At 47.8% G+C, this 23,745-nt stretch overlaps 1 protein-coding gene across 1 annotated transcript in view; it reads left to right on the top strand.

Annotated features, from left to right (window-relative positions):
• Positions 1 to 23,745, top strand: part of LOC124789849 (nucleolar GTP-binding protein 1) — a 70,768-nt gene that overhangs the window by 10,896 nt on the left and 36,127 nt on the right. The window lies entirely within an intron of this gene.

Consider the following 23,745-nt stretch of genomic DNA (forward strand, 5'->3'; position numbering starts at 1 on the left):
TAAGGGTGACAGGGAACCTTTCGTCCTTGACGTCATCCTTGATCGGTTCTAAGTACTTTACAATCTTAACTGGATTGATCAGATAAGGTTCTAGAATACCTTTCTGTGTATTTACAGTTGCTGATGTTAAAGTGTCATATTCCCATTCTACTTCATTGAAAATGCCGGTAAGTTGTATAAGCTGTTTATTAAGTGTTAAAAAAAAATTTCCTCTCGGCAACCATCTGTTGCGCTGCTTTCATGTTCTGCTATGTCAGCTCAGCTGTTTCACTCAGCCCATTAAAATTTTCTCACTTTTTTCTGTGGAGGTAACAATTCGATTAAGACTAGTTAAGGTTGCTTTAAATGTTGCCACGTGCTCCTTTTTAAGTCTGAGCAACTGTTTCCATTCCCCTTCTACTACATGTGCCTTCTCCTTGAATTAAGTCGTGTCATCCTCATCTAATGTTCTGAACAATATTTTAGTTCCTTCTCTCACAAAGTTTAAACGTACACTGTGCCAGTTGGCACCTTGTTCTTTTCCAATTTTTCCTGCATTCAGATGTGATACCTGTTCCACTCTTCTACGTTCTGCTGCTCTCATATTCAGCACAACCAATCTTCCTTTACAGAGTTAGATTGCTTGTCTCATAAGAATGTCCGTGTGCTCAAATTTCTCCTGCTGCTCAAGCAAATTGAAATAACTCGCTGTTCTCCAAGCTGCGCTGTAAATTTTAACTTTGCCTATACTGTCATAATACAGTCCAGGTGATTAATGAAATTTCATTGTCTGTGTGAATGGCAATATCTGGAATTAGAAAAATTTCTTCAGTCTGTTAGCATGAAGCTTAAGATACTTTCATTTCAGGCACTTTATAATGTTGGTCTCCTTCATTCATGTTACTGTGTACTATCCTCTCTGTTGTTTTGTAGTTTACATGATTTGCCACATTGTATGCTTTCATCAAACAACAGAACTTTATTACCAAAACAGAATTGCTTAGGATTCTGTGTTTTATGATAATATTCCTTGTTTTGCATTACAGATTCCGTTCTCTCTCACATTGGTGCATCCCTTGCATGCACTCCTTCAGTTCTACCACATAATGATCAAAATAATACATCAGTCCAGCCGGATCTTTTTGTAGTATCCCAGGAATGTTACGCAGTCTTCCAAAGAATAGTTGACGTGGCATGTATCCCGTTGTATGTGTGGTATCATATTGTACACAAAAACCACATACAGAACCCAACTGTCCCAGTCTGATTTATTTACATAATGTTGTAACATCTCTGTTAATGTTAAATGCGACCTCTCTAATGCTTCTTTTGTTTGAGGATGGTAGCTGTCAGTCTGTATTTTCTCATTCTACAACAATTTGCATATTCTTTTTATGACTTTGCTTATAAAATTGCTTCCAGTGTCACTTAACAGTGCTGACAATATTTTGTATGTTACTGTAATTCTCTTGACTTGCACCTGCATTGATGTGCTGTTTAATAGGTTCAGCTGCCCTAAACTTGGTCTGCGCATCCTGAAACGTATTAATTTACTTGTTTCCTTGGCTCATCTGGTTCAAAGGACCTACTCGATAAATGTCACACTTCTCAAATACGTGTTCAGGAGAATTTCTGATCTTTAAAGGCATCTTTATATGGTTCTTAGTGAGTTTATTCTTCTGACACCTCTCACATTCCTGGTTATATTTCTCTATATCCTCTTTCATACTGCTCCATACTCAGTGCCTTTTTATTTGTTCATAGGTTCTCTCTATGGCTTGGTGGCCTCCCACTGGAGGGTTGCAATACTGTTTCAATATTCCAGCTTTTTTGTACACAGTTTTTCTCCCACCGATTTCACGTCAGCTGTCTCCTGTTGTGGGTCCTTGATGTTAGGACCTGCCACCTGTTTGCACATGTTACAGTTTCGCTGTCTTTGCTTGCCTGCGTAACACCTTCCTCTTCTGCTGCCTCTTGACTATGCTACTGTCACCTCCTGGATGTGTGCCTGCCACCCTGACGTCTCTCCCGCATGAGAGTGCATCAGTAACTTGATTTCTGTTGCAACTTTTATACATCATCAATCATATTTCTCCAGCTCTGGCTTAAATCTCATTAGTCTGAATGACTGATGTCAAGGGATTGTGGTCAGTATATATCAGAAACATTCTGCAAAAAATACGGTCTACAGCATTTGACTACCCAACAAATGGTTAACACCTCTGTCTCAGTCGTACTGCACTGTCTTTCTGCTTTATTCAGTGCCCTCAAGGTGTACAGGACAGGTAGGTCGCTTCTTATGTTTCCTTTTACCTAAGACGGCCCCAAAATAGGAATCTGACTGGCATCTGTGGTAATTATGAAGCCCTTTTCAGAGTACGGGTACAGCAGTATTGGTGGACTGATCTACTTCTCTTTCAGATCCAGAGCTTCAAACTCCTGGCCAACAGGACTCAAAGTGCACACTGCTTTTTACAAAAATTCACATTTGTCAACTTGTACCTTCAGATTGCCATTCAAACACTTCTATCAGCTGCACATTATGTTCCTCAAAGGAGATGCCAAATATCATGTCATCCAAGTAAATGAAAAGGTAGTCACCTTGTAGCCCTGTCAAAATGGTATTCTTCAATTTCTGAAATGTACTTGAAGATGTTTTAAGGCACATCAGAATTCTTTTGTAATTGTAATGCCCATATGGCATACTGAAAGCCATCTTTTCTTGATCTTTTTCATCTAATAAGACCTAGTAAGAGCCTTTTGCTAAAGTGAAGGTTCAGGAGTGTTTTGCCTTTCAAAGATCAAGAATTTTGTCTATCCTCAGCTGTGGATAAACTGAGTTTAGGGGCATGTCATGTAGTTGCCTGTAGTCAGCAACTGTTTGCCATTTTTACTTTCCAGTGCCATCAGTTGCTTTTGGAATCATTATGAATGAATGGAGAGTTCCAACCAATTTCCTTTGGCACAGTGATGTCATCCTCTGACATTTTTCTTTAATATCTTGTTGCAACTCCTCTTTATGTGCTTGCTGTATTGTGTGTTGTCACAAACTAATTATTCTGCCTTCCATTTCCAGTAGCAGGTTGATATCGTACCCACCATTATACATAGTACATAGTTCAATAAAAATTGTGTTTTCTTCCACATTGAAAATGCCTCACAAGGATAATTTTTTAGCTTGCTTATTTGTGCTTCAGCTGTGTTCTATCTTTACCAATGTAACCCACTCTGAATGATTCCCACTCCAGTTCTGCCTCTTTTTTTTTGGTCATCAGTCTACTGACTGGTTTGATGCGGCCCGCCACGAATTCCTTTCCTGTGCTAACCTCTTCATCTCAGAGTAGCACTTGCAACCTACGTCCTCAATTATTTGCTTGACGTATTCCAATCTCTGTCTTCCTCTACATTTTTTGCCCTCTACAGCTCCCTCTAGTACCATGGAAGTCATTCCCTCATGTCTTAGCAGATGTCCTATCATCCTGTCCCTTCTCCTTATCAGTGTTTTCCACATAGTCCTTTCCTCTCCGATTCTGAGTAGAACCTCCTCATTCCTTACCTTATGAGTCCACCTAAGTTTCAACATTCGTCTATAGCACCACATCTCAAATGCTTCGATTCTCTTTTGTTCCGGTTTTCCCACAGTCCATGTTTCACTACCATACAATGCTGTACTCCAGACGTACATCCTCAGAAATTTCTTCCTCAAATTAAGGCCGGTATTTGATATTAGTAGGCTTCTCTTGGCCAGAAATGCCTTTTTTGCCATAGCGAATCTGCTTTTGATGTCCTCCTTGCTCCGTCCGTCATTGGTTATTTTACTGCCTAGGTAGCAGAATTCCTTAACTTCATTGACTTCGTGACCATCAATCCTGATAAGTTTCTCGCTGTTCTCATTTCTACTCCTTCTCATTACCTTCGTCTTTCTCCGATTTACTCTCAAACCATACTGTGTACTCATTAGACTGTTCATTCCGTTCAGCAGATCATTTAATTCTTCTTCACTTTCACTCAGGATAGCAATGTCATCAGCGAATCGTATCATTGATATCCTTTCACCTTGTATTTTAATTCCACTCCTGAACCTTTCTTTTATTTCCATCATTGCTTCCTCGATGTACAGATTGAAGAGTAGGGGCGAAAGGCTACAGCCTTGTCTTACACCCTTCTTAATACGAGCACTTCGTTCTTGATCGTCCACTCTTATTATCCCCTCTTGGTTGTTGTACATATTGTATATGACCCATCTCTCCCTATAGCTTACCCCTACTTTTTTCAGAATCTCGAACAGCTTGCACCATTTTATATTGTCGAACGCTTTTTCCAGGTCGACAAATCCTATGAAAATGTCTTGATTTTTCTTCAGCCTTGCTTCCATTATTAGCCGTAACGTCAGAATTGCCTCTCTCATCCCTTTACTTTTCCTAAAGCCAAACTGATCGTCACCTAGCGCATTCTCAATTTTCTTTTCCATTCTTCTGTATTTTATTCTTGTAAGCGGCTTCGATGCATGAGCTGTTAAGCTGATTGTGCGATAATTCTCGCACTTGTCAGCCCTTGCTGTCTTCGGAATTGTGTGGATGATGCTTTTCCGAAAGTCCGATGGTATGACGCCAGACTCATATATTCTACACACCAACGTGAATAGTCGTTTTGTTGCCACTTCCCCCAATGATTTTAGAAATTCTGATGGAATGTTATCTATCCCTTCTGCCTTATTTGACCGTAAGTCCTCCAAAGCTCTTTTAAATTCCGATTCTAATACTGGATCCCCTATCTCTTCTAAATCGACTCCTGTTTCTTCTTCTATCACATCAGACAAATCTTCACCCTCATAGAGGCTTTCAATGTATTCTTTCCACCTATATGCTCTCTCCTCTGCATTTAACAGTAGAATTCCTCTTGCACTCTAAATGTTACCACCATTGCTTTTAATGTCACCGAAGGTTGTTTTGACTTTCCTGTATGCTGAGTCTGTCCTTCCGCCAATCATATCTTTTTCGATGTCTTCACATTTTTCCTGCAGCCATTTCGTCTTAGCTTCCCTGCACTTCCTGTTTATTTCATTCCTCAGCGACTTGTATTTCTGTATTCCTGATTTTCCCGGAACATGTTTGTACTTCCTCCTTTCATCAATCAACTGAAGTATTTCTTCTGTTACCCATGGTTTCTTCGCAGCTACCTTCTTTGTACCAATGTTTTCCTTCCCAACTTCTGTGATGGCCCTTTTTAGAGATGTCCATTCCTCTTCAACTGTACTGCCTACTGCGCTATTCCTTATTGCTGTATCTATAGCGTTAGAGAACTTCAAACGTATCTCGTCATTCCTTAGTACTTCCGTATCCCAGTTCTTTGCGTATTGATTCTTCCTGACTAATGTCTTGAACTTCAGCCTACTCTTCATCACTACTATATTGTGATCTGAGTCTATATCTGCTCCTGGGTATGCCTTACAATCCAGTATCTGATTTCGGAATCTCTGTCTGACCATGATGTAATCTAATTGAAATCTTCCCGTATCCCCCGGCCTTTTCCAAGTATACCTCCTCCTCTTGTGATTCTTGAACAGGGTATTCGCTATTACTAGCTGAAACTTGTTACAGAACTCAATTAGTCTTTCTCCTTATTCATTCCTTGTCCCAAGCCCATACTCTCCTGTAACCTTTTCTTCTACTCCTTCCCCTACAACTGCATTCCAGTCGCCCATGACTATTAGATTTTCGTCCCCCTTTACATACTGCATTACCCTTTCAATATCCTCATACACTTTCTCTATCTGTTCATCTTCAGCTTGCGACGTCGGCATGTATACCTGAACTATCGTTGTTGGTGTTGGTCTGGTGTCGATTCTAATTAGAACAACCCGGTCACTGAACTGTTCACAGTAACACACCCTCTGCCCTACCTTCTTATTCATAACGAATCCTACACCTGTTTTACCATTTTCTGCTGCTGTTGATATTACCCGATACTCATCTGACCAGAAATCCTTGTCTTGCTTCCACTTCACTTCACTGACCCCTACTATATCTAGATTGAGCCTTTGCATTTCCCGTTTCAGATTTTCTAGTTTCCCTACCACGTTCAAGCTTCTGACATTCCACGCCCCGACTCGTAGAACGTTATCCTTTCGTTGATTAGTCAATCTTTTTCTCATGGTAACCTCCCCCTTGGCAGTCCCCTCCCGGAGATCCGAATGGGGGACTATTCCGGAATCTTTTGCCAATGGAGAGATCATCATGACACTTCTTTAATTACAGGCCACATGTCCCGTGGATACACGTTACGTGTCTTTAATGCAGTGGTTTCCATTGCCTTCTGCATCCTCATGTTGTTGATCATTGCTGATTCGTCCGCCTTTAGGGGCAGTTTCCCACCCCTAGGACAAGAGTGCCCTGAACCTCTATCCGCTCCTCCGCCCTCTTTGACAAGGCCGTTTGGCAGAATGAGGCTGACTTCTTATGCCGGAAGTTTTCGGCCGCCAATGCTGATTATTTTTCAAAATTTAGGCAGTGGCGGGGATCGAACCCGGGACCGAAGACATTTTGATTATGAATCAAAGACGCTACCCCTAGACCACGGGTCCTACCCTGCCTCTATCAGCCATAAAAATTCTACTAACACATTCTTATTTATAGTTTCCTGTATTCGTTATGCAGTTTCCTGCTGGTGATTTCACCACATGCTCGTTTATCTCCTGTTTCTGAATTATAGCCTCTATCATTCCATTCTCCTCCACTCTTGATGTATCTGCACCCCCCTTGTTTTCGAATTCTTACTATTTTTTTCAGTTTGTTCAGCTACTCTCTGGTGATAGGGATTGCCTGGTTGTACTGTAAGTCGACAGTTCTCTCTCTCTCTCTCTCTCTCTCTCTCTCTCTCTCTCTCTCTCTCTCTCTCTCTCTCCCCCTCCTGACTTTCACTTTTCTATATGCATTTAGCTTCATGCTCAAAACTATATGAAAGAACCTTCTCTTTCCTGTGGAGCTCACTCTCTTGCTCTGTCTTCATTCCTCTAGAGCCTTTTGTGCAGTGTCTGCCTATTCCAAAATGTCCTCTTTTCTGTACATGCATGTGCGTAGCTCATACTCTTTCTTTTGTCCTTTCCCTGATGGCATAATTGATTATGACTTGATTTTCCTTAAAGAAGTCTCTCCCCACCGGCCTGCCAAATGCCAGATCCTCATCTTCCCAGATTATGTGGTAGCAATGCCTCACTTACATTCCACTTCTCGTCCACAATTTGAAGGATGTAGCTGTTCCTGTCTTTCTAACTCTCACAGTAGCTTTGCTCCTTTTCTGCCTGGTCCTAGTGGCATCACTATGTATGACCAGCCCAAAATGTGGCTGAGGCTGTAGTGATTTGAGAATTTTGGTATAAATTCTAGAACCACTCGGCCTTCTACCGTCTCAAACACGATATTTTAAATGAGAGCGTGGAATGGTAGAATCCTACCTACTGCACATCACATGTCTTGTGTGTGTGCAGGTCTAAATTCAGTCGCAGGAAAAATGTAGACGTTGTGGTCAAACAGCAATGACTAGTACTTGTCTGGCGATCCATGGAAGTTTTAGTGAAAGTGTAAGGAAGAACCATGGAGCTTCTATGTTATTCTGTGCTACTTGTGTCAGTGACCATTGTTATAATAACGAGAACAGTTGAGACGGTACTCTTGAGAAAAACTTTTGTGTTAGCCTTGTTGAAGAGAAGACGGGTATTATGGTTCATGTTGAGACTGGACATGGCGTTTAAGCCACCTTTCTCTTATATGTAAATTAGTTTTTTTTTACGTTTGGAGACGAGAGAGGCTTACGGAGCAGTATATATTTATATGAAGAGTGAGATTTGTAATATGTCTGAAGTTCAAATATATGTCGCTAGTTGAAGCAAATGAAATTGGTATGTCAAAATTCAGTGTCCTCTGTGATAGGATCTGCCTATGGTTGATGTTGGTCGGGAATATACTCTGAATGAAGGAGTGGTCAGCATAATTGTCCATTGTAACTCCTGATGATCACTAACTCTTTGGAGTCCATGCACAGGTCTAAGTATTGCTGAAGTGGATATATACAGTATGGACTGTTTTAATGAAAGTGACTTGCGGAGGGAAATAGTCTTGCACTGTCTGTGCAATACGGTAGTTCGTTGGAATGCCGCCTGCCAGGGGGCTGACCCAAGTGGCTTCTATGAGCAGCCCTGTGAACTGTATGGACGCGTGCTCTCTTTAAATCACATGCATCATGAGTGAAGGTATATTACACCTTGGCACAATGACAGTAATAACAAAATTGCTTGTTATTGCTGGGAACACAGGATGCCTCCACCGCCCACCGCAAGTGTTAATCCTGTGTTCCCAGCAATAACAAGCAATTTTTTTATTACTGTCATTGTGCCAAGGTGTAATATACCTTCACTCATGATGCATGCGTCCATACAGTTCACAGGGCTGCTCATCCCCCTGCGGGTCCGGGGTAAGAATAGGCCCGAGGTATTCCTGCCTGTCGTAAGAGGTGACTGAAGGGAGTTTCCACCGTTTCGGCCTTCCATGTAATGGTCCCCCTTGGGGTTTGACCTCCATTTCTCAAAATTCTACAGAAGTACGAGCCTTTTGGGGTAGGACACCTTACATGGTGTACCACTGGTCCTAAGTGCACTAAGACCTTGGCACTCAGCATTGCACCGGCGTTGTAACCATACCCACTATTCCTCAAATTGGGCCTAAACGCCTGATGGGTTGTCCAAGTTACGCCCATAGTGCATCTCCATCTGCACCAGCGATCATGATGGACTTTCCATGGCACCAGACATCCAGCACGGTAGCCAGCCCGTTGTGGTGGGGTCGTCATGTACCCTCTAGGTTGTAGCCCCCTGACAACACAGGGATCGTACTGCCGATACCTGAGCTGCACCCTCCCCACGTCGGCCAAGGAGTAGATGCCCGTCTCCTTGGGGCATCAGGACTCCCGGCAATGGTCATCCTGCCAGGTGGCCCTTGCTGCGGCTGGGTGGCGCCCGTGGGGAGAGCCCCTGGTCGGAGTGGGTGGTATCGGGGCGGACGTTTCGCAGATGAAACGTCAACACGTATCAGGTCGCTCTGCGGCCGAGTCTTTCAAAAGAAAAGGTACCGTTTCTAGTTCTGGTTCTCCTGCCCTTTCCCCCTTGGCCACTCCATGGGAGGAGGGACAGGCCCGCCGGCTTGGGGCAAAGTACTTCCCCCGCTATTTGGTCTGTTCTCGAACCGATGGGGGGACGTTCGCCACCTCCAAGCCCATGTTCTTTGTTCAGCACATTGAGAACGTCTTCGGGGAAATCGAGGCTCTCAGCAAGATGCGTTCAGGGTCCGTCCTTATCAAGACCACCTCCGCCACACAGTCGGCAGGGCTCCAGGCGTGCGACCGCCTAGGGGACATCCCAGTGTCCATTGTCCCACATCTGGCACTAAATAGGACGCAGGGGGTTATTTTTCATCGTGACCTCCTGCTACAATCTGATGAGGAGCTCAGGGCCAACCTGGAGCGCCGAGGCGTGCATTTCGTCCGGAGAGTCCAGCGCGGCCCCAAAGACCGTCGCATCGACACCGGGGCCTTTATCCTCGCCTTCAAGGGGGACGTTCTCCCGGAGAAGGTAAAGGTGATGTGCTACCGGTGTGACGTGCGACCTTACGTCCCGCCTCCTATGCGCTGTTTTAGGTGTTTGCGCTTTGGGCACATGTCGTCCCGGTGTGAGGCTGAGCCCCTTTGTGGCGATTGTGGACGTCCTCTTCGTGAGGAACATACATGCACCCCACCACCTCGGTGCGTTAATTGTCCTGGCGTCCACTCGCCTAGATCCTCAGACTGCCCCGCATATCAGAAGGAGAAGAAGATACAAGAAATCAAAACTTTGGATCGGCTCTCTTATTCTGAGGCCCGGAAGAAGTACGACCGCCTCCATCCCGTGCCATTGACCACCTCGTTTGCCTCAGTTGTGTCCACTCCTTCCGCGGTATCCTCACCCCTATCCTGTCCGCCCTCCGCCTCCTCCGCCCATCAGGGGACTCTGCCTCCGCCTCCCAAATCCCTCCCTTCCAAATCCTCCTCCCCCGTGGCCCCCACCCCCTCTGCCCCAGGGGCCACCCTTCCTCCTCCTCCTCCTCCCCCCACGCCACCTGAGAAGCGATTCTCTTCTCAGGCGTCCATCGGGGAAACGTTCCGGACCCCAGCTTCCGAGGTCCAGCGTTCCAAAACGGACCCCACGCGTGAGGACCTTCTTCGGGTCCAGCCCACCATCCCTGTGCCTTCTCGGCCTTCCAAGAAGGCCTCCAAGAAGTAGTCTCTATCCCCCTCTCCCCCCCGACGCGTTTCGTCTGACGCTCCATCCGTGAGTCGCTGCTCCCGGCCGTCCTCAGTTTCGCCAGGACGCTCTGCTGCCAGGCGCTCTGCCGGCCTATCGTCGGCAAATGATGCGGCCTGTCCTACACAACCAGGGACAGCGGCCGCAGCTGGCGACGAGTCGATGGAACCGGATCCGCCTCCCGTCGGTTGTAGCGTAGTTCCCTCGCAACCTGGCCCTCCGCGGCCGTCGAGGTGACCAGCTCTTCCCCCGTCTCGTTACCCCAACCTTTTGACTAGCGATGGCGTTGTTTCATTGGAACATAAGAGGTATTTGATCTAATCGGGAGGAATTACAACTGCTCCTCCACCTGCACTGTCCGCTCGTCCTTGGTCTCCAGGAAACCAAGTTGCGCCAGACTGACCGTATTGCCTTTACCCACTATACCTCAGAGCGGTATGACCTCACCCCTGTGGACGGTGTCCCAGCTCATGGTGGGGTCATGTTGCTCGTTCGGGACGATGTTTATTACCATCCCATCCCATTGACCACCCCACTCCAAGCAATAGCTGTCCGCATTACTCTTTCTGCTTTTACTTTTTCAGTTTGTACCATCTACACTCCACCGTCATCTGCTGTTAGTCGGGCTGACATGATGCACCTGATCGTTCAGCTTCCCCCGCCGTTTTTATTGTTTGGCGACTTCAATGCCCATCATCCCCTTTGGGGCTCTCCTGCATCCTGTCCAAGAGGCTCACTCTTGGCGGATGTCTTCAACCATCTCAATCTTGTCTGCCTCAATACCGGCGCCCCGACTTTCCTTTCGGACTCTACTCATACCTACTCCCACTTGGACCTCTCGATCTGTTCTGCCACTCTTGCCCGTCGGCTCGAGTGGTATATCCTTTCTGACACCTATTCGAGCGACCACTTCCCCTGTGTCGTTCGTCTCCTGCACCACACCCCATCCCCACGTCCTTCGAGCTGGAACATACTGAAAGCTGACTGGGGACTTTACTCCTCCCTGGCGACCTTTCCGGACCACGATTTTCCCAGTTGTGACAGTCAGCTCGAATACCTCACGGCTGTTATCATCAATGCTGCCAAACGTTCCATTCCTCGTACTACTTCTTCTTCACGTCGCGTTTCCGTCCCCTGGTGGAACGAGGCTTGTAGGGACGCTATCCGTGCTCGACGACGTGCTTTACGCACCTTTCGCCGCCATCCTACGTTGGCGAATTGTATAGAATACAAACGACTCCGAGCGCAATGCTGTAGAGTCATAAAAGACAGCAAAAAAGCTTGTTGGGCCTCTTTCACCAGCTCCTTTAACAGTTTTACTCCCTCTTCTGTCGTTTGGGGGAGCCTGCGCCAGCTGTCAGGCATTAAGGCCCACTCCTCGGTACCTGGCCTGACCTCAGGTAATGAGGTCCTTGTTGATCCTGTGGCTGTCTCCAACGCCGTTGGCCGCTTTTTCGCGGAGGTTTCAAGCTCCGCCCATTACCATCCTGCCTTCCTTCCCAGGAAAGAGGCAGAAGAGGCTCGGCGACCTTCCTTCCACTCGCTGAATCTGGAAACTTATAATGCCCCCTTTACTATGCGGGAACTCGAACGTGCGCTTGCACTGTCCCGGTCCTCTGCTCCGGGGCCAGATGCCATTCACGTTCAGATGCTGGCACACCTTTCTCCGCCGGGCAAAAGCTTCCTTCTTCGTACCTACAATCGCGTCTGGACCGAAGGTCAAGTCCCCAGGCGTTGGCGTGACGCCGTTGTTGTTCCTATACCCAAACCCGGGAAGGATAGACACCTTCCATCTAGTTACCGCCCCATTTCTCTTACAAGCTGTGTCTGTAAGGTGATGGAGCGCATGGTTAATGCTCGGTTAGTCTGGATTCTTGAATCTCGACGACTACTTACTAATGTCCAATGCGGCTTTCGTCGCCGCCGCTCCGCTGTTGACCACCTTGTGACCTTGTCGACATTCGTCATGAACAACTTTTTGCGAAGGCACCAAACGGTAGCCGTGTTCTTCGACTTGGAGAAGGCTTATGATACCTGTTGGAGAGGAGGTATCCTCCGCACTATGCACAGGTGGGGCCTACGCGGTCGCCTGCCCCTTTTTATTGATTCCTTTTTAACGGATCGAAAGTTTAGGGTACGTGTGGGTTCCGTATTGTCCGCCGTCTTCCTCCAGGAGAACGGAGTGCCTCAGGGCTCCGTCTTGAGCGTAGCCCTTTTTGCCATCGCGATCAATCCAATCATGGATTGCTTTCCACCTAATGTCTCAGGCTCTCTCTTTGTCGATGACTTCGCGATCTACTGCAGTGCCCAGCGAACATGCCTCCTGGAGCGCTGCCTTCAGCGTTGTCTAGACAGCCTCTACTCATGGAGCGTGGCAAATGGCTTCTGGTTCTCTGAAGAGAAGACGGTTTGTATCAACTTTTGGCGATATAAAGCGTTCCTTCCGCCATCCTTACATCTCGGTCCCGTTGTTCTCCCATTCGTGGACACAACTAAGTTTCTAGGGCTCACGTTGGACAGGAAACTGTGTTGGTCTCCACATGTCTCTTATTTATCGGCCCGTTGTACACGTTCCCTTAATGTCCTCAGAGTTCTTAGCGGTTCATCTTGGGGAGCGGATCGCACTGTCCTGCTTCGCTTGTATCGGTCCATAGTCCGATCGAAGCTGGATTATGGGAGCTTTGTCTACTCGTCCGCTCGGCCGTCCCTCTTACGCCGGCTCAACTCCATCCACCATCGGGGGATACGTCTTGCGACCGGAGCCTTCTACACTAGTCCTGTGGAGAGTCTTTATGCTGAAGCTGCCGAGTTACCATTGACCTACCGGCGCGACGTACTGCTGTGTCGGTATGCCTGCCGGCTGTTGTCTGTGCCCGACCACCCCTCTTACCAGTCCTTCTTCGCCGATTCTCTCGACCGTCAGTACGGGTTGTATGTGTCTGCCCTGCTGCCCCCCGGAGTCCGCTTCCGTCGCCTGCTTCGACAATTGGATTTTGCCCTCCCTACCACCTTCAGAGAGGGTGAGAGCCCGACACCACCTTGGCTCCAGGCTCCGGTTCATATTTATCTCGACTTCAGCTCACTCCCGAAGGAGGGTACTCCGGCTGCAGTGTATTGCTCACGGTTTGTCGAACTTCGTGCTCGCCTTGCCGGTCACACCTTTATTTACACCGATGGCTCCAAAACTGACGATGGTGTCGGCTGTGCCTTTGTCGTCGGGGCCGCCACCTTTAAATATCGGCTCCTCGACCAATGTTCCAGCTTTACGGCCGAGCTTTTTGCTCTCCATCAGGCCGTTCAGTATGCCCGCCGCCACCGCCATTCATCGTATGTACTCTGCTCTGACTCGCTCAGTGCTCTTCAGAGCCTTGGAGCTCCCTATCCGGTCCATCCCTTGATTCAACGGATACAGCAGTCCCTCTATTCTTTCGCTGATAATAGTGGTTCTGTCAGCTTTCTGTGGGTTCCCGGACATGTAGGAGTGCCTGGGAATGAGGCTGCGGATGCTGCAGCCAAGGCTGCAGTCCTCCTGCCTCGGCCAGCCTCCCATTGTGTCCCGTCATCTGACGTTCGTGGGGATGTATGTAAGAGGCTTGTGTCATTGTGGTGGGATGCTTGGTCATCCCTCCAAGGAAACAAGCTCCGGGCAGTAAAACCGATCCCAACTGCTTGGACAACATCCTCCCGACCATCTCGGCGCGAGGAGGTCCTTCTGACCAGGTTGCGGATTGGGCATTGCCGGTTTAGCCACCGCTACCTGCTCTCCTGTGATCCAGCCCCGCAGTGCCCTTGTGGTCAGGCATTAACAGTGCGCCATGTTTTATTGTCGTGTCCCCGTTTTAGTCAATTTTGTGTTATCCTGTCCCTGCCATCTACTTTACCGGATGTTTTAGCTGATGACGCTCGAGCAGCTGCTCGTATTCTGCGTTTTATAACTTTAACTGGCTTGTCCAAAGACATTTAACCTTCTTACTTCTTTTATCTGCATCTTTGTCAGGTACTTCTGGTGTCCCCCCATCCCCTTGAGTTTTAGCAGATTCCATTTGCTCTAACACCAGTGACTGGGCGCTAATGACCTCAGCAGTTGAGCGCCCTTAAACCCTACAAAAAAAAAAAAAAAAAAAAAAAAACAACAGGGCTGCTCGTAGAAGCCACTTGGGTCAGCCCCCTGGCGCACTCTGATGAAACACCAAAGGAACAGCATTATTTAAGTGATTGCAAATGAGTGGTCAGCCTATTCTTTATGCTGTATTATTGTTGTCCAGTAAATGTATTCAGTGCTATATACAAATTGTACCTTATGTGTTTCTCTGTAAAATATTGTTTTCCATATATCGTGTTTGTTCTTGCTATAACAGCCTGCTACCCAGACTCTGTTGTGGTCGTAGCTGGCCTTCGAATGTCTGTGCAGCAAGTGGGCAACACCTAGGGCCAGGCCACCCCCACAGGATGTAGGTGTGCTTGCCGTTGCTGTCCAATCATTGTGTTGGTGCTGTTGCTACAGTGGCAGTATGGTACTGGTGAACTTGTAAGGTTTCCATGGTAGTTAGGAGTCCATTGGGTTGGTCAAAAGTCAGAAATTGGATGTGGATTATGGTGTCAATTGCTTTAGACATTAAGAGTGGCAATCATGGCCAACTAGCATAGCCATAATACTAACATGTCAAAATACACAAACCAAGCAATGGAACATTACAATGATGTACTGTCAGAGTATGTATATGAGGTGGCTTTTTATGCAAACTGCATATAGTAGAATGAAATAAGCAGTAACATGTTACCTGCAAGGAGACGATCCGAAAGAAAGAGGAGGAGAAGAGAGAAGTAAACTGTAAAGTAACATGAAGTTAACTGTTCTAATGAGTTAGTGTGTAGTATAGAACAATTTTACAAATTTTTGTGGTATGTTTTGAGATAAAGATAATTGTATTGTGTGTAACATCCACCATTCACCTATTATTGAATACTCTCTTATTACATGTACACATTTTCGTGTGCTGCAGTTAAGCCTCACAGCGATTTTTTGTGTGTGTGTGTGTGTGTGTGTGTGTGTGTGTGTGTGTGTGTTTGTTTATTATACGAGCTGCTACTCAAAATAGCTAAAAATTTTATTGTACTTGTCGAATTAGTAGCAGTATGATATTCTGCTGCTAGATGTCTTGAGGACTTGTCTTAGCTACTGCAGCATAAAGTTGTCATCTTTGGAGCATGCAGTTGTAAATTGTAGTGGTGCATGTCACAATGTGTCTCAGTGCTTCTGGGAATTGTAAAATGGATCACATGAATGAGCAATGGCTTTACATCAAATTCTGTTTCAAGTTGAAAAAAGCTGCAGCTGAAACCCACACTTGCTGACAGAGGCATTTAGTGAGAGTGCACCAAGTCATGCAAGAACATTTGAGTGGTTCAAGCACTTCAAGGAAGGCTGAGAATCTGCGAAAGATGACAAACACTCTGGGTGACTCATGCACAACACCAGAAATATCATGAATGTGCATGAGCTGATTCATGAAGACCAAAGGCAGACAATTCACTGTTTGTAACAGACTTCGGCTGTCATATGGTACTTGTCAACAAATGCTAGCCAATGAACTGAACATGAGACGAATTGCAGCGAAGTTTCTCTCTTGCCTTTTCAGTATCGACCAGTGAAACCTCAGGATTCAGATGTGCACTGAGCTGCAACAAAGAGTGGGAGGGTGTCCAAAATTCTAATCCAGAGTAATAACTGGTGATGAATCTTGGTTATATTGGTTTTATGACCCTGAAACAAAGAAGCTGTCATCACAATAGAAAATGCCATCTTCTCAGAGGCCAAAAAAGGCTTTACAACTTTGCAGCCCCCCCCCTGCGGGTCCGGGGGTTAGAATAGGCCCGAGGTCTTCCTGCCTGTCGTAAGAGGCGACTAAAAGGTAGTTAGCGCCTGCGTCCGGCGACAGACGGTCCCACGACCTATATTTGTGGTCTTTTTGGTTTTTCACTTCTCGTTTCTTCCTTCTTTGGTTGGTTCTTTTCTTTGTTCTTCTCCATCTCACTGTCTTCCTTACGCTTTCCCTTGCCTTCTTTCCCTTGCCTTGCCTTCTTTCCCTTGCCTTGCCTTCTTTCCCTTGCCTTGGCTTCTTTCCCTTGCCTTGGCTTCTTTCCCTTGCCTTGGCTTCTTTCCCTTGCCTTGGCTTCTTTTGCTTGCCTTGGCTTCTTTCCCTTGCCTTGGCTTCTTTCCCTTGCCTTGGCTTCTTTCCCTTGCCTTGGCTTCTTTCCCTTGCCTTGGCTTCTTTCCCTTGCCTTGGCTTCTTTCCCTTGCCTTGGCTTCTTTCCCTTGCCTTGGCTTCTTTCCCTTGCCTTGGCTTCTTTCCCTTGCCTTGGCTTCTTTCCCTTGCCTTGGCTTCTTTCCCTTGCCTTGGCTTCTTTCCCTTGCCTTGGCTTCTTTCCCTTGCCTTGGCTTCTTTCCCTTGCCTTGGCTTCTTTCCCTTGCCTTGGCTTCTTTCCCTTGCCTTGGCTTCTTTCCCTTGCCTTGGCTTCTTTCCCTTGCCTTGGCTTCTTTCCCTTGCCTTGGCTTCTTTCCCTTGCCTTGGCTTCTTTCCCTTGCCTTGGCTTCTTTCCCTTGCCTTGGCTTCTTTCCCTTGCCTTGGCTTCTTTCCCTTGCCTTGGCTTCTTTCCCTTGCCTTGGCTTCTTTCCCTTGCCTTGGCTTCTTTCCCTTGCCTTGGCTTCTTTCCCTTGCCTTGGCTTCTTTCCCTTGCCTTGGCTTCTTTCCCTTGCCTTGGCTTCTTTCCCTTGCCTTGGCTTCTTTCCCTTGCCTTCTCTGGTCTCCGCTTCGGCGTTTGAGTCAGTCTGTCCTCTCTCTCTTCCTTTTCCTCTTCTTCCTTTCTCCCTGTGCGCGCCTGAAGGCCGACCCACGCGTTCGCACGCATAGCCGGTGACGGGGTAACGCGTAATTCCCCGCCCTGGGTAGACAAGTAAGGCACGCACGTACCCCCTGGTAAAGGCCAGGCCCAGGGAGGGGTGATTGCCTGAGCTGATACCTTCTGACCATGCCTCTGTCTGTTTCTCGGGAGGTGTGACCTGAGGTGTAAACATTCACCTAGGGCGGGAGTGCCCTCTGAGAGGGTCCCCATAAGGAAGGAGCGCGCCATCGGAGACGCTGGCAATCATGGGGGATTCCTCCGCAATGGATTTCTCTTCTTCTCTCTCGACTTCTGCCCACAAACGGAAACATGACCAGCCCCCAGTGACAAAAGTACTACCGCCTACCCCACAGTTCCTCGTCATTTCTTGATCTGAGGACGGAAAGGATTTTTCCTCTGTCAACCCTTTCGTTATCCAGAAGGGCGTAGCTGCCATAGCCGGTACTGTTAAGTCTTGTACGAGGTTGCGTAATGGTACCTTGTTACTCGAAACTGAGAGTGCCTTTCAGGCACAGAAACTGCTTCGAGCCACACTCCTGTACACGTTCCCTGTCCGGGTGGAGGCTCACCGAACTTTGAATCCGTCTCGTGGTGTGGTCTATACTAGATCCCTCGACGGATTGACTGACGAGGAGATTCAGTCTTTCCTCGCTGAGCAGGGCGTGACGGCTGTCCATAGGGTCATGAAATAGGTCAACAATGACTTTGTACCGACCCGGACACTTTTTTTGACCTTTGATAGTGTTAAGCTGCCATCGCGCATCAAAGCGGGCTACGAGGTTATTTCTGTTCGCCCCTATGTCCCGACACCTATGCGCTGCTACCAGTGTCAGCGTTTCAATCACACTCGACAGTCTTGTTCCAATGCGGCTAAATGTGTCACTTGTGGCAGGGATGCCCATGAGGGTGACTGTCCACCTCCGTCTCCTCGTTGTGTGAACTGTCAGGGTGCCCATGCAGCATCCTCCCGCGACTGTCCCGTCTATAAGGAAGAACGCTATATCCAAGAAATTCGGGTCAAAGAGAAAGTGTCCACCTTGGCTGCTCGCAAGCTATTGGCTAGTAGGAAGCCCATGCTGCTCCCAGCGGGGAAATACAGTACTGTCCTCGCCTCTCCTCTCCTCGGACTACCAGGGAGGTGGCAACCCAGACATGCGATCTGACCTTCAGCACCACGGTCGTCCGTTCGGCCAGTGCTAAGATCACGCGGTCGACGTCTCCTCTTCCTCCCATCACCCCACAGACACCAGCCCCTTCATCAGCTTCTGCTAAGACGAAGACCCAGAAGTCAGATGCACTGGCCTTCAAGAAGGAACCGTCCCATGCAGACTTCCTACGTACCTCGACCTCCCAGCCATCGACTGGTACTTCCACCAAACAACCTTCCAAGAAGGCTCATAGGAAGCACAGTTCTCCTTCTCCGCCACGGCGAATTTCTTCTCCTGCGCCACCCAGCGGTTGCCGCCCCAGGCCGTCATCCGTTTCGCCTGGCCGCACCGCTGGTAGCCGAACATCTGGCCGTTCACCGGCGGAGGAAGCTCCCCCTCCCGACCATCTTACCAAGATGGCCGATGAACCTATAGAACCAATGGACGATGACTGTCCGCCTACTGATAGTGGCGGCAGTGCTCCCTCGTATCCAGGCCCTCAGCGGCCTTCGAGGTGACCCCTTCTTTCATCTTCCTTTTCTTCTTACGATGGCACTTATTCACTGGAATATTCGCAGCATTCGCTCCAACCGAGAGGACTTGAAGTTGCTGCTTTGCTTGCACTGTCCGCTCGTCGTAGCCCTCCGGGAAACAAAGCTACGCCCATGCGATCAAATTGCCTTGGCACACTACACCTCTGTGCGTTTTGAGCTACCCTCTGTGGTATGTATCCCGGCTCATGGAGGGGTTATGTTGCTGGTCTGGGATGATATTTACTACGATCCCATCACGTTGCACACCGGCCTGCAGGCAGTTGCCATCCGAATTACTCTCCCCACTTTTACATTTTCCATTTGTACCGTTTACACTCCATCGTCGTCTGCCGTTACCAGGGCAGACATGATGCAAATTATTGCTCAGCTACCTGCACCATTTTTGTTAACTGGAGACTTCAATGCCCACCATCGCCTTTGGGGCTCTCCAGCATCCTGCCCGAGGGGCTCCCTGTTAGCAGACCTTTTCAACCAGCTCAATCTTGTCTGCCTCAATACTGGCGACCCTACTTTTCTTTCGGACGCATCTCACACCTATTCCCATTTAGACCTCTCTATATGTATTACCCAACTTGCACGCCGGTTTGAGTGGTATGCACTTTCTGATACATATTCGAGCGACCACTTCCCGTGTGTTATCCATCTCCTGCAGCATACCCCCTCTCCATGCTCATCTAGTTGTACCATCTCCAAAGCAGACTGGGGGCTCTTCTCTTCCAGGGCGACCTTTCAGGATCAAACCTTCACAAGCTGCGATCGTCAGGTCACACACCTCACGGAAGTCATTCTCACTGCTGCTGAATATTCCATCCCTCGCCCTACTTCTTCTCCACGTCGCGTACCGGTCCCCTGGTGGACCTCAGCATGTAGAGACGCTTTACGTGCTCGTCGACGTGCTTTACGCGCCTTTAAACGCCACCCTACAGTGGCGAATTGTATCAATTATAAACGATTACGTGCTCAGTGTCGTCGTATTATTAAAGAAAGCAAGAAAGCCAGCTGGGCTGCTTTCACAAGCACCTTCAACAGTTTTACTCCTTCTTCTGTTGTCTGGGGTAGCCTGCGCCGGCTATCTGGCACTAAGGTCCACTTACCAGTTTCTGGCATGACGGTCGCAAATGATGTCCTTGTGGCCCCGGAGGATGTCTCCAATGCCTTCGGCCGCTTTTTCGCAGAGGTTTCGAGCTCCGCTCATTACCACCCTGCCTTCCTCCCCCGCAAACAGGCAGAGGAGGCTGCGGGTAAAGGTTTTCTTCTTCGTACTTACAATCGCATCTGGATTGAGGGACATGTTCCCGCATGCTGGCGCGCGTCTATTGTTGTCCCGATCCCTAAGCCGGGGAAGGACAAGCACTTGCCTTCCAGTTATCGACCCATCTCGCTTACCAGCTGTGTCTGTAAAGTGATGGAGCGAGTGGTTAACTCTTGTTTGGTTTGGCTGCTCGAGTCTCGACGCCTACTTACCAATGTACAATGTGGATTTCGTAGGCGCCGCTCTGCTGTTGACCATCTGGTTACCTTGTCAACCTTCATTATGAATAACTTTTTGCGGAAGCGCCCGACTGCGGCTGTGTTCTTTGATTTGGAGAAGGCTTACGACACTTGTTGGAGGGCGGGCATTCTCCGCACCATGCGTACATGGGGCCTTCGCGGTCGCCTCCCTCTTTTTATTCGTTCCTTTTTAATGGATCGACAGTTCAGGGTACGTGTGGGTTCTGTCCTGTCAGACACCTTTCGCCAGGAGAATGGGGTGCCACAGGGCTCAGTTTTGAGCGTCGCTCTCTTCGCCATAGCGATCAATCCAATAATGGATTGCCTCCCAGCTGATGTATCAGGCTCCCTTTTAGTGGACGATTTTACCATCTATTGCAGCGCGCAGCGTACATGTTTCCTGGAGCGCTGTCTTCAGCGTTCTCTTGAGCATCTTTACTCCTGGAGTGTCGCCAATGGCTTCCGTTTTTCTGCCGAGAAGACGGTCTGTATTAACTTCTGGCGCTACAAAGAGTTTCTCCCACCGTCCTTACGACTCGGTCCCGTTGCTCTCCCAATCGTGAAGACAACAAAATTTTTAGGTCTTACATTTGACAGGAAACTTAGCTGGTCTCCACATGTGTCATATTTGGCTGCCCGTTGTACCCGTTCTCTAAATGTCCTCCGTGTTCTCAGTGGTATGTCGTGGGGAGCGGAACGAACCGTCCTACTTCGCCTATATCGCTCGATCGTCTGCTCCAAGCTGGATTATGGGAGCTTTGTATACTTCTCTGCACGGCCATCCATCTTACGCCGCCTCAACTCCATACAACATTGGGGTTTACGACTTGCGATCGGAGCGTTTTATACTAGTCCCGTTGAGTCTTCATGCTGACGCTGGTGAATTGCCACTCACCTACCGACGCGATATACTGCTTTGTCGGTATGCCTGTCGGCTACTGGCAATGCCCGACCACCCGTCTTATCGTTCCTTTTTTGATGACTCTCTAGACCGTCAATACGGGTTGTATGTCTCTGCCCTGCTACCCCCTGGAGTTCGCTTTCATCGCCTCCTTCAACACCTTAATTTTTCACTCCCTGCAACCTTTCGAGTGGGTGAGAGCCACACGCCACCTTGGCTCCAGGCTCAGGTTCGCGTTCACCTTGACCTCAGCTCGCTCCCAAAGGAGGTTACCCCCGGTTCGGTCTACCACTCCCGTTTCGTCGAACTTCATTCAAAGTTCATTAATATGACCTTCATTTATACAGATGGCTCTAAGACCAATGACGGGGTCGGGTGTTCTTTTATTGTCAGGGCACAAAGTTTCAAATACCGGCTCCATGGCCATTGTTCGGTTTTCACAGCTGAGCGCTCTGCCCTCTACCAGGCTGTTCTTTACATCTGCCGCCACCGACATTCTGCTTATGTCATCTGCTCCGATTCCCTGAGCGCCATCCAGAGCCTCAGTGATCCGTACCCGATTCACCCTTTCGTGCACCGGATCCAATGCTCTCTTCAGCAGCTGGTGGACGTCGGTTCTCTGGTTAGCTTTATGTGGGTTCCTGGCCATGTCGGTATCCCTGGGAATGAAGCTGCAGATGCCGCGGCCAAGGCTGTGGTCCTCCAGCCTCGGACAGCTTCTTGTTGTGTCCCTTCGTCAGATTGTAGCAGGGTCATTTGTCAGCGCATTTTATCGCTGTGGCATGCTGAATGGGCTGCACTTACAGACAACAAGCTTCGGGCCTTGAAACCTCTTCCCGCGGCTTGGACGTCGTCCTCACGCCCTTCTCGGCGGGAGGAGGTAGTTTTGGCCTGGTTACGAATTTGACACTGCCGGTTCAGCCATCGCCATCTGCTGACGGCTGCGCCAGCGCCGTTCTGCCCATGTGGGCAATTGCTGACGGTCCGCCACATTTTAACGTCCTGTCCGGATTTTAACACACTGCGTCTTGATCTTGGCCTGCCATGTACTCTAGATGCCATTTTAGCGGATGACCCACGAGCTGCTGCTCGCGTTCTTCATTTTATCAACTTGACAACCCTCTCTAAGGACATTTGATTATGCTGTTTTTTAATCCTATGCCTGTCAGTCTGTCTTTATCGTGTTTTCCGTTTCGTTGCTGTTTTAAACTTGTGACTCGCGGTGCATTCCTAACGTAGTCTGGGCGCTAATGACCGTTGAAGTTGTGCGCCCTAAAACCACAAAAAACTTTGCAGCAACATGTCAGTGTTGATCATTTTTTTCAACATTTGGGGAACAGTGCATAGAGAGTTTGTTCCACTTGGTCAGACTGCTGATGGGTAGTTTTACTGCGCAGTTTTGAAGCGACTCAGGGAAAATGTTTTGTGCAAATGGCTGGAGTTGTGGAAAAAGAAAGGCTGGTTGGTTATACAGTGACAATTCACATGCGCACACTTTGTTCATTGTGAAGTAGTTCCTCCAGACCTAGTCCTGTGAGACTTCCGCCTGTTCCCAAAGATGAAAATTGCCTTGAAAGGACGACATTTTGACTCAACTGAAGACATCCAAGTGGAATCACAATGAGTCCTGCACACCCTTCACTCTACTGGTTTCCAGGAGTGCTTCCAAAAATGCAAACAATACTGAGATCATTGCATACATGCCCGAGATGACTACTATAGATGACAGAGGACATCAGTACAGTTTACCAATTTTTACAGTGAAATTCTCGGATATTTTGGGTAGCGCCTATTATTATTTAATTTATCCTGTAAATTATTCTGTACATGGTAAAGATCTACTACAGATTTAAATAAATTGTCAAAGCTAAATGATTATGTGATATTGGGATGCATGGTTTCTAATGGTAGAAACAGGGTTCAAGTCTGTGTTTGATATAAGTAATATATATTGCATAGTTTCTGTGATTGTCAGCTATATTGAAGCCCATTTGCAGCACGTGGCATGTAATGTTCTTTGGTATCTCCTGCAAGTGGAGCTATGATCTACAGGAAAGCCGTCAGGGGGAAAACATGGGAGTCTGCTATTTTTTGACTTGCCCAATATTTGTGTTATTCTTCACTGGTGTTAAGTAATATTTTTGCCATGTTATTCTTCATTGGTGATATGTAATATTTTTGTCATGGTTTGCAATAAAACTGGTGTATTTCCCATAATGCATTGGATGAGAATGCACATTATGATAAGTACTGCCCAAAATCATTCAGTCTAGGAGGATCTGCTATGATGAATATGCACTTCTTTTTGGAATGAAATGAGTTAGTCAGTTGTAAATGGTCATTAGCTGTGCATTACATCAGTTCTTTCCAGGATGATCCTAAGTAGTTTTTTATGCATCATCTCACATTCAGCACTGAGACATAAATGTGAGCTACATT

This window comes from Schistocerca piceifrons, chromosome 3, assembly GCF_021461385.2.
Source record: "Schistocerca piceifrons isolate TAMUIC-IGC-003096 chromosome 3, iqSchPice1.1, whole genome shotgun sequence".
NCBI classification, from domain to species: Eukaryota; Metazoa; Arthropoda; class Insecta; order Orthoptera; family Acrididae; genus Schistocerca; species Schistocerca piceifrons.